We start from the raw sequence: 10,178 nt of genomic DNA, 5'->3' as shown, positions 1-10,178 counted from the left end.
GGCTGTTACATCAAAGACATAACCAACATTCTGAAGTATGACATCACAAGATGAAAGGATGGATTTTAGCAGAGGATTTAGCAAGTTACAGTATGTGAGCTTTGTGAAAGTCCTTGGTTTGATCTTTTTGCTTTCCTAGTAAGATAAAGCACAGAAGTTATGCACAATCCAGCCTGGCAGGGCGATGTATAACTTTGGTTAAACAAACACCTAAGCTTCAATACTATGGATTAATTCTCTTGTTAAATCAATCAGTGTCATAGTCAAACAGAATAGCAGGCTGTTACTTGGCAACATCAAAGATATAACCAACATTCTGAAGTATGACATCACAAGATGAAAGGATGGATTTTAGCAGAGGATTTGACAAGTTACAGTATGTGAGCTTTGTGAAAGTCCTTGGTTTGATCTATTTGCTTTCCTAGTAAGATAAAGCACAGAAGTTATGCACAATCCAGCCTGGCAGGGCGATGTATAACTTTGGTTAAACAAACACCTAAACTACAATACTATGGATTAATTATATCAGTGTCATAGTCAAACAGAATAGCAGGCTGTTACTTGGCAACATCAAAGATATAACCAACATTCTGAAGTATGACATCACAAGATGAAAGGATGGATTTTAGCAGAGGATTTGGCAAGTTACAGTATGTGAGCTTTGTAAAAGCACAATTTTAGTATTTCTTCAAAATTTGTAGCATTTGCTACATAACTCAAATCATCAGCATTACATATAGGTCTTAAGGTAAGGACATGTTCTTCAAATTGGAGGCTTCTCTTGAATTTGCCAATACTCATTGCTGGAAAATTGCTCTTAACTGCCTGGTGCCAACAAGCTCTCACGCTTAGGAATAAATGAGACCAATGAACAAAACTTCTATGTTAGCGAAGGAAAAGATCATGGTTTGGTCAGAAAAATTATGTCAGCCTAACCAATGATAGTTGGACTCACATAGGACTTGATGGCTACCTCCTAGTTGAAAGTCCTTCCTTTGATCTATTTGCTTTCCTAGTAAGATAAAGCACAGAAGTTATGCACAATCCAGCAAGGCAGGGCGATGTATAACTTTGGTTAAACAAACACCTAAGCTACAATACTATGGATTAATTCTATCAGTGTCATAGTCAAACAGAATAGCAGGCTGTTACATCAAAGACATAACCAACATTCTGAAGTATGACATCACAAGATGAAAGGATGGATTTTAGCAGAGGATTTGTCAATTCACAGTATGTGAGCTTTGTGAAAGTCCTTGGTGTGATCTATTTGCTTTCCTAGTAAGATAAAGCACAGAAGTTATGCACAATCCAGCAAAGCAGGGCGATGTATAACTTTGGTTAAACAAACACCTAAGCTACAATACTATGGATTAATTCTCCTGTTAATTCAATCAGTGTCATAGTCAAACAGAATATCAGGCTGTTACATCAAAGGTATAACCAACATTCTGAAGTATGACATCACAAGATGAAAGGATGGATTTTAGCAGAGGATTTGGCAAGTTACAGTATGTGAGCTTTGTGAAAGCACAATTTTAGTATTTCTTCAAAACTTGTAGCATTTGCTACATAACTCAAATCATCAGCACTACATATAGGTCTTAAGGTAAGGACATGTTCTTCAAGTTGGAGGCTTCTCTTGAATTTGCCAATACTCATTGCTGGAAAATTGCTCTTAACTGCCTGGTGCCAACAAGCTCTCACGCTTAGGAATAAACGAGACCAATGAACAAAACTTCTGTGTTAGCGAAGGAAAAGATCATGGTTTGGTAAGAAAAATTATGTCAGCCTAACCAATGATAGTTGGACTCACATAGGACTTGATGGCTACCTCCTAGTTGAAAGTCCTTCCTTTGATCTATTTGCTTTCCTAGTAAGATAAAGCACAGAAGTTATGCACAATCCAGCAAGGCAGGGCGATGTATAACTTTGGTTAAACAAACACCTAAGCTACAATACTATGGATTAATTCTCCTGTTAATTCAATCAGTGTCTTAGTCAAACAGAATAGCAGGCTGTTACATCAAAGACATAACCAACATTCTGAAGTATGACATCACAAGATGAAAGGATGGATTTTAGCAGAGGATTTGGCAAGTTACAGTATGTGAGCTTTGTGAAAGTCCTTGGTTTGATCTATTTGCTTTCCTGGTAAGATAAAGCACAGAAGTTATGCACAATCCAGCAAGGCGGGGCAATGTATAACTTTGGTTAAACAAACACCTAAGCTACAATACTATGGATTAATTCTATCAGTGTCATAGTCAAACAGAATAGCAGGCTGTTACTTGGCAACATCAAAGATATAACCAACATTCTGAAGTATGACATCACAAGATGAAAGGATGGATTTTAGCAGAGGATTTGGCAAGTTACAGTATGTGAGCTTTGTGAAAGTCCTTGCTTTGATCTTTTTGCTTTCCTAGTAAGATAAAGCACAGAAGTTATGCACAATCCAGCAAGGCAGGGCGATGTATAACTTTGGTTAAACAAACACCTAAGCTACAATACTATGGATTAATTCTTCTGTTAATTCAATCAGTGTCATAGTCAAACAGAATAGCAGGCTGTTACATCAAAGGTATAACCAACATTCTGAAGTATGAAATCACAAGATGAAAGGATGGATTTTAGCAGAGGATTTGCCAACTTACAGTATGTGAGCTTTGTGAAAGCACAATTTTAGTATTTCTTCAAAACTTGTAGCATTTGGTACACAACTCAAATCATCAGCATTACATATAGGTCTTAAGGTAAGGACATGTTCTTCAAGTTGAAGGCTTCTCTTGAATTTGCCAACACTCATTGCTGGAAAATTGCTCTTAAGTGTCTGGTGCCAACAAGCTCTCACGCTTAGGAATAAACGAGACCAATGAAAAAAAGTTCTGTGTTAGCTAAGGAAAAGATCATGGTTTGGTAAGAAAAATGATGTCAGCCTAACCAATGACAGTTGGACTCACATAGGACTTGATGGCTACCTGCTAGTTGAAAGTCCTTGCTTTGATCTATTTGCTTTCCTAGCAAGATAAAGCAAAGAAGTTAGGCACAATCCAGCAAGGCAAGGAGATGTATAACTTTGGTTAAACAAACACCTAAGCAACAATACTATGGATTATTAAATCAGTGTCATAGTCAAACAGAATAGCAGGCTGTTACTTGGCAACATCAAAGATATAACCAACATTCTGAAGTATGACATCACAAGATGAAAGGATGGATTTTAGCAGAGGATTTGGCAACTTACAGTATGTGAGCTTTGTGAAAGTCCTTGGTGTGATCTATTTGCTTTCCTAGTAAGATAAAGCACAGAAGTTATGCACAATCCAGCAAAGAAGGGCGATGTATAACTTTGGTTAAACAAACACCTAAGCTACAATACTATGGATTAATTCTATCAGTGTCATAGTCAAACAGAATAGCAGGCTGTTACTTGGCAACATCAAAGATATAACCAACATTCTGAAGTATGACATCACAAGATGAAAGGATGGATTTTAGCAGAGGATTTGGCAAGTTACAGTATGTGAGCTTTGTGAAAGCACAATTTTAGTATTTCTTCAAAACTTGTAGCATTTGGTACACAACTCAAATCATCAGCATTACATATAGGTCTTAAGGTAAGGACATGTTCTTCAAGTTGGAGGCTTCTCTTGAATTTGCCAATACTCATTGCTGGAAAATTGCTCTTAAGTGCCTGGTGCCAACAAGCTTTCACGCTTAGGAATAAATGAGAACAATGAAAAAAACTTCTGTGTTAGCTAAGGAAAAGATCATGGTTTGGTAAGAAAAATGATGTCAGCCTAACCAATGACAGTTGGACTCACATAGGACTTGATGGCTATCTCCTAGTTGAAAGTCCTTGGTTTGATCTATTTGCGTTCCTGGTAAGATAAAGCACAGAAGTTATGCACAATCCAGCAAGGCAGGGCGATGTATAACTTTGGTTAAACAAACACCTAAGCTACAATACTATGGATTAATTCTATCAGTGTCATAGTCAAACAGAATAGCAGGCTGTTACTTGGCAACATCAAAGATATAACCAACATTCTGAAGTATGACATCACAAGATGAAAGGATGGATTTTAGCAGAGGATTTAGCAAGTTACAGTATGTGAGCTTTGTGAAAGTCCTTGGTTTGATCTTTTTGCTTTCCTAGTAAGATAAAGCACAGAAGTTATGCACAATCCAGCAAGGCAGGGCGATGTATAACTTTGGTTAAACAAACACCTAAGCTTCAATACTATGGATTAATTCTCCTGTTAAATCAATCAGTGTCATAGTCAAACAGAATAGCAGGCTGTTACTTGGCAACATCAAAGATATAACCAACATTCTGAAGTATGAGATCACAATCACAAGATGAAAGGATGGATTTTAGCAGAGGATTTGCCAACTTACAGTATGTGAGCTTTGTGAAAGCACAATTTTAGTATTTCTTCAAAACTTGTAGCATTTGCTACATAACTCAAATCATCAGCATTACATATAGGTCTTAAGGTAAGGACATGTTCTTCAAGTTGGAGGCTTCTCTTGAATTTGCCAATACTCATTGCTGGAAAATTGCTCTTAAGTGCCTGGTGCCAAAAAGCTCTCACGCTTAGGAATAAACGAGACCAATGAAAAAAACTTCTGTGTTAGCTAAGGAAAAGATCATGGTTTGGTAAGAAAAATGATGTCAGCCTAACCAATGATAGTTGGACTCACATAGGACTTGATGGCTACCTCCTAATTGAAAGTCCTTCCTTTGATCTATTTGCTTTCCTAGTAAGATAAAGCACAGAGGTTATGCACAATCCAGCAAGGCAGGGCGATGTATAACTTTAGTTAAACAAACAACTAAGCTACAATACTATGGATTAATTCTCCTGTTCAATCAATCAGTGTCAAAGTCAAACAGAATAGCAGGCTGTTACTTGGCAACATCAAAGATATAACCAACATTCTGAAGTATGACATCACAAGATGAAAGGATGGATTTTAGCAGAGGATTTGGCAAGTTACAGTATGTGAGCTTTGTGAAAGTCCTTGGTTTGATCTATTTGCTTTCCTAGTAAGATAAAGCACAGAAGTTATGCACAATCCAGCATGGCAGGGTGATGTATAACTTTGGTTAAACAAACACCTAAGCTACAATACTATGGATTAATTCTCCTGTTAATTCAATCAGTGTCTTAGTCAAACAGAATAGCAGGCTGTTACATCAAAGATATAACCAACATTCTGAAGTATGACATCGCAAGATGAAAGGATGGATTTTAGCAGAGGATTTGGCAAGTTACAGTATGTGAGCTTTGTGAAAGCACAATTTTAGTATTTCTTCAAAACTTGTAGCATTTGCTACATAACTCAAATCATCAGCATTACATATAGGTCTTAAGGTAAGGACATGTTCTTCAAGTTGGAGGTTTCTCTTGAATTTGCCAATACTCATTGCTGGAAAATTGCTCTGAAGTGACTGGTGCCAACAAGCTCTCACGCTTAGGAATAAATGAGGCCATTGAAAAAAATTTCTGTGTTAACTATGGAAAACATCATGGTTTGGCAAGAAAAATGATGTCAGCCTAACCAATGACAGTTGGACTCACATAGGACTTGATGGCTACCTCCTAGTTGAAAGTCCTTGCTTTGATCTATTTGCTTTCCTAGCAAGATAAAGCAAAGAAGTTACGCACAATCCAGCAAGGCAAGGAGATGTATAACTTTGGTTAAACAAACACCTAAGCAACAATACTATGGATTATTAAATCAGTGTCATAGTCAAACAGAATAGCAGGCTGTTACTTGGCAACATCAAAGATATAACCAACATTCTGAAGTATGACATCACAAGATGAAAGGATGGATTTTAGCAGAGGATTTGGCAAGTTACAGTATGTGAGCTTTGTGAAAGTCCTTGGTGTGATCTATTTGCTTTCCTAGTAAGATAAAGCACAGAAGTTATGCACAATCCAGCAAAGCAGGGCGATGTATAACTTTTTTAATCAAACACCTAAGCTACAATACTATGGATTAATTCTCCTGTTCAATCAATCAGTGTCTTAGTCAAACAGAATAGCAGGCTGTTACATCAAAGACATAACCAACATTCTGAAGTATGACATCACAAGATGAAAGGATGGATTTTAGCAGAGTATTTGGCAAGTTACAGTATGTGAGCTTTGTGAAAGTCCTTGGTTTGATCTATTTGCTTTCCTCGTAAGATAAAGCACAGAAGTTATGCACAATCCAGCAAGGCAGGGCGATGTATAACTTTGGTTAAACAAACACCTAAGCTACAATACTATGGATTAATTCTCCTGTTAATTCAATCAGTGTCATAGTCAAACAGAATAGCAGGCTGTTACTTGGCAACATCAAAGATATAACCAACATTCTGAAGTATGACATCACAAGATGAAAGGATGGATTTTAGCAGAGGATTTGGCAAGTTACAGTATGTGAGCTTTGTGAAAGCACAATTTTAGTATTTCTTCAAAACTTGTAGCATTTGCTACATAACTCAAATCATCAGCATTACATATAGGTCTTAAGGTAAGGACATGTTCTTCAAATTGGAGGCTTCTCTTGAATTTGCCAATACTCATTGCTGGAAAATTGCTCTTAACTGCTTGGTGCCAACAAGCTCTCACGCTTAGGAATAAATGAGACCAATGAACAAAACTTCTATGTTAGCGAAGGAAAAGATCATGGTTTGGTCAGAAAAATTATGTCAGCCTAACCAATGATAGTTGGACTCACATAGGACTTGATGGCTACCTCCTAGTTGAAAGTCCTTCCTTTGATCTATTTGCTTTCCTAGTAAGATAAAGCACAGAAGTTATGCACAATCCAGCAAGGCAGGGCGATGTATAACTTTGGTTAAACAAACACCTAAGCTACAATACTATGGATTAATTCTCCTGTTAATTCAATCAGTGTCATAGTCAAACAGAATAGCAGGCTGTTACATCAAAGACATAACCAACATTCTGAAGTATGACATTACAAGATGAAAGGATGGATTTTAGCAGAGGATTTGGCAAGTTACAGTATGTGAGCTTTGTGAAAGTCCTTGGTTTGATCTTTTTGCTTTCCTAGTAAGATAAAGCACAGAAGTTATGCACAATCCAGCAAAGCAGGGCGATGTATAACTTTGGTTAAACAAACACCTAAGCTACAATACTATGGATTAATTCTATCAGTGTCATAGTCAAACAGAATAGCAGGCTGTTACATCAAAGACATAACCAACATTCTGAAGTATGACATCACAAGATGAAAGGATGGATTTTAGCAGAGGATTTGTCAATTCACAGTATGTGAGCTTTGTGAAAGTCCTTGGTTTGATCTATTTGCTTTCCTAGTAAGATAAAGCACAGAAGTTATGCACAATCCAGCAAGGCAGGGCTATGTATAACTTTAGTTAAACAAACACCTAAGCTACAATACTATGGATTAATTCTCCTGTTAATTCAATCAGTGTCATAGTCAAACAGAATAGCAGGCTGTTACATCAAAGGTATAACCAACATTCTGAAGTATGACATCACAAGATGAAAGGATGGATTTTAGCAGAGGATTTGCCAACTTACAGTATGTGAGCTTTGTGAAAGCACAATTTTAGTATTTCTTCAAAACTTGTAGCATTTGCTACATAACTCAAATCATCAGCATTACATATAGGTCTTAAGGTAAGGACATGTTCTTCAAGTTGGAGGCTTCTCTTGAATTTGCCAATACTCATTGCTGGAAAATTGCTCTTAAGTGCCTGGTGCCAACAAGCTTTCACGCTTAGGAATAAATGAGACCAATGAAAAAAACTTCTGTGTTAACTATGGAAAACATCATGGTTTGGTAAGAAAAATGATGCCAGCCTAACCAATGACAGTTGGACTCACATAGGACTTGATGGCTATCTCCTAGTTGAAAGTCCTTGGTTTGATCTATTTGCTTTCCTGGTAAGATAAAGCACAGAAGTTATGCACAATCCAGCAAGGCAGGGCGATGTATAACTTTGGTTAAACAAACACCTAAGCTACAATACTATGGATTAATTCTATCAGTGTCATAGTCAAACAGAATAGCAGGCTGTTACTTGGCAACATCAAAGATATAACCAACATTCTGAAGTATGACATCACAAGATGAAAGGATGGATTTTAGCAGAGGATTTGGCAAATTACAGTATGTGAGCTTTGTGAAAGTCCTTGGTTTGATCTATTTCCTTTCCTAGTAAGATAAAGCACAGAAGTTATGCACAATCCAGCAAGGCAGGGCTATGTATAACTTTGGTTAAACAAACACCTAAGCTACCATACTATGGATTATTTCTTCTGTTAATTCAATCAGTGTCATAGTCAAACAGAATAGCAGGCTGTTACATCAAAGATATAGCCAACATTCTGAAGTATGACATCATAAGATGAAAGGATGGATTTTAGCAGAGGATTTGGCAAGTTGCAGTATGTGAGCTTTGTGAAAGCACAATTTTAGTATTTCTTCAAAACTTGTAGCATTTGGTACACAACTCAAATCATCAGCATTACATATAGTTTTTAAGGTAAGGACATGTTCTTCAAGTTGAAGGCTTCTCTTGAATTTGCCAACACTCATTGCTGGAAAATTGCTCTTAAGTGCCTGGTGCCAACAAGCTCTCACGCTTAGGAATAAACGAGACCAATGAAAAAAACTTCTGTGTTAGCTAAGGAAAAGATCATGGTTTGGTAAGAAAAATGATGTCAGCCTAACCAATGATAGTTGGACTCACATAGGACTTGATGGCTACCTCCTAATTGAAAGTCCTTCCTTTGATCTATTTGCTTTCCTAGTAAGATAAAGCACAGAGGTTATGCACAATCCAGCAAGGCAGGGCGATGTATAACTTTAGTTAAACAAACACCTAAGCTACAATACTATGGATTAATTCTCCTGTTCAATCAATCAGTGTCAAAGTCAAACAGAATAGCAGGCTGTTACTTGGCAACATCAAAGATATAACCAACATTCTGAAGTATGACATCACAAGATGAAAGGATGGATTTTAGCAGAGGATTTGACAAGTTACAGAAAGTGAGCTTTGTGAAAGTCCTTAGTTTGATCTTTTTGCTTTCCTAGTAAGATAAAGCACAGAAGTTATGCACAATCCAGCAAGGCAGGGCCATGTATAACTTTGGTTAAACAAACACCTAAGCTTCAATACTATGGATTAATTCTCCTGTTCAATCAATCAGTGTCATAGTCAAACAGAATAGCAGGCTGTTACTTGGCAACATCAAAGATATAACCAACTTTCTGAAAGGTGACTTCACAAGATGAAAGGATGGATTCTAGCAAATGATTTGGCAAGTTACAGTATGTGAGCTTTGTGAAAGCACAATTTTAGTATTTCTTCAAAACTTGTAGCATTTGCTACATAACTCAAATCATCAGCATTACATATAGGTCTTAAGGTAAGGACATGTTCTTCAAGTTGGAGGCTTCTCTTGAATTTGCCAATACTCATTGCTGGAAAATTGCTCTTAACTGCCTGGTGCCAACAAGCTCTCACGCTTAGGAATAAACGAGACCAATGAACAAAACTTCTGTGTTAGCTAAGGAAAAGATCATAGTTTGGTAAGAAAAATTATGTCAGTCTAACCAATGATAGTTGGACTCACATAGGACTTGATGGCTACCTCCTAGTTGAAAGTCCTTCCTTTGATCTATTTGCTTTCCTAGTAAGATAAAGCACAGAAGTTATGCACAATCCAGCAAGGCAGGGCGATGTATAACTTTGGTTAAACAAACACCTAAGATACAATACTATGGATTAATTCTCCTGTTAATTCAATCAGTGTCTTAGTCAAACAGAATAGCAGGCTGTTACATCAAAGACATAACCAACATTCTGAAGTATGACATCACAAGATGAAAGGATGGATTTTAGCAGAGGATTTGGCAAGTTACAGTATGTGAGCTTTGTGAAAGTCCTTGGTTTGATCTATTTGCTTTCCTAGTAAGATAAAGCACAGAAGTTATGCACAATCCAGCAAGGCAGGGCGATGTATAACTTTGGTTAAACAAACACCTAAGCTACAATACTATGGATTAATTCTCCTGTTAATTCAATCAGTGTCTTAGTCAAACAGAATAGCAGGCTGTTACATCAAAGATATAACCAACATTCTGAAGTATGACATCACAAGATGAAAGGT

The sequence above is a fragment of the Labrus bergylta genome, chromosome 1, assembly GCF_963930695.1.
Source record: "Labrus bergylta chromosome 1, fLabBer1.1, whole genome shotgun sequence".
In the NCBI taxonomy this organism is placed as follows: Eukaryota; Metazoa; Chordata; class Actinopteri; order Labriformes; family Labridae; genus Labrus; species Labrus bergylta.
Note: the sequence above shows the minus strand (reverse complement) of the source record.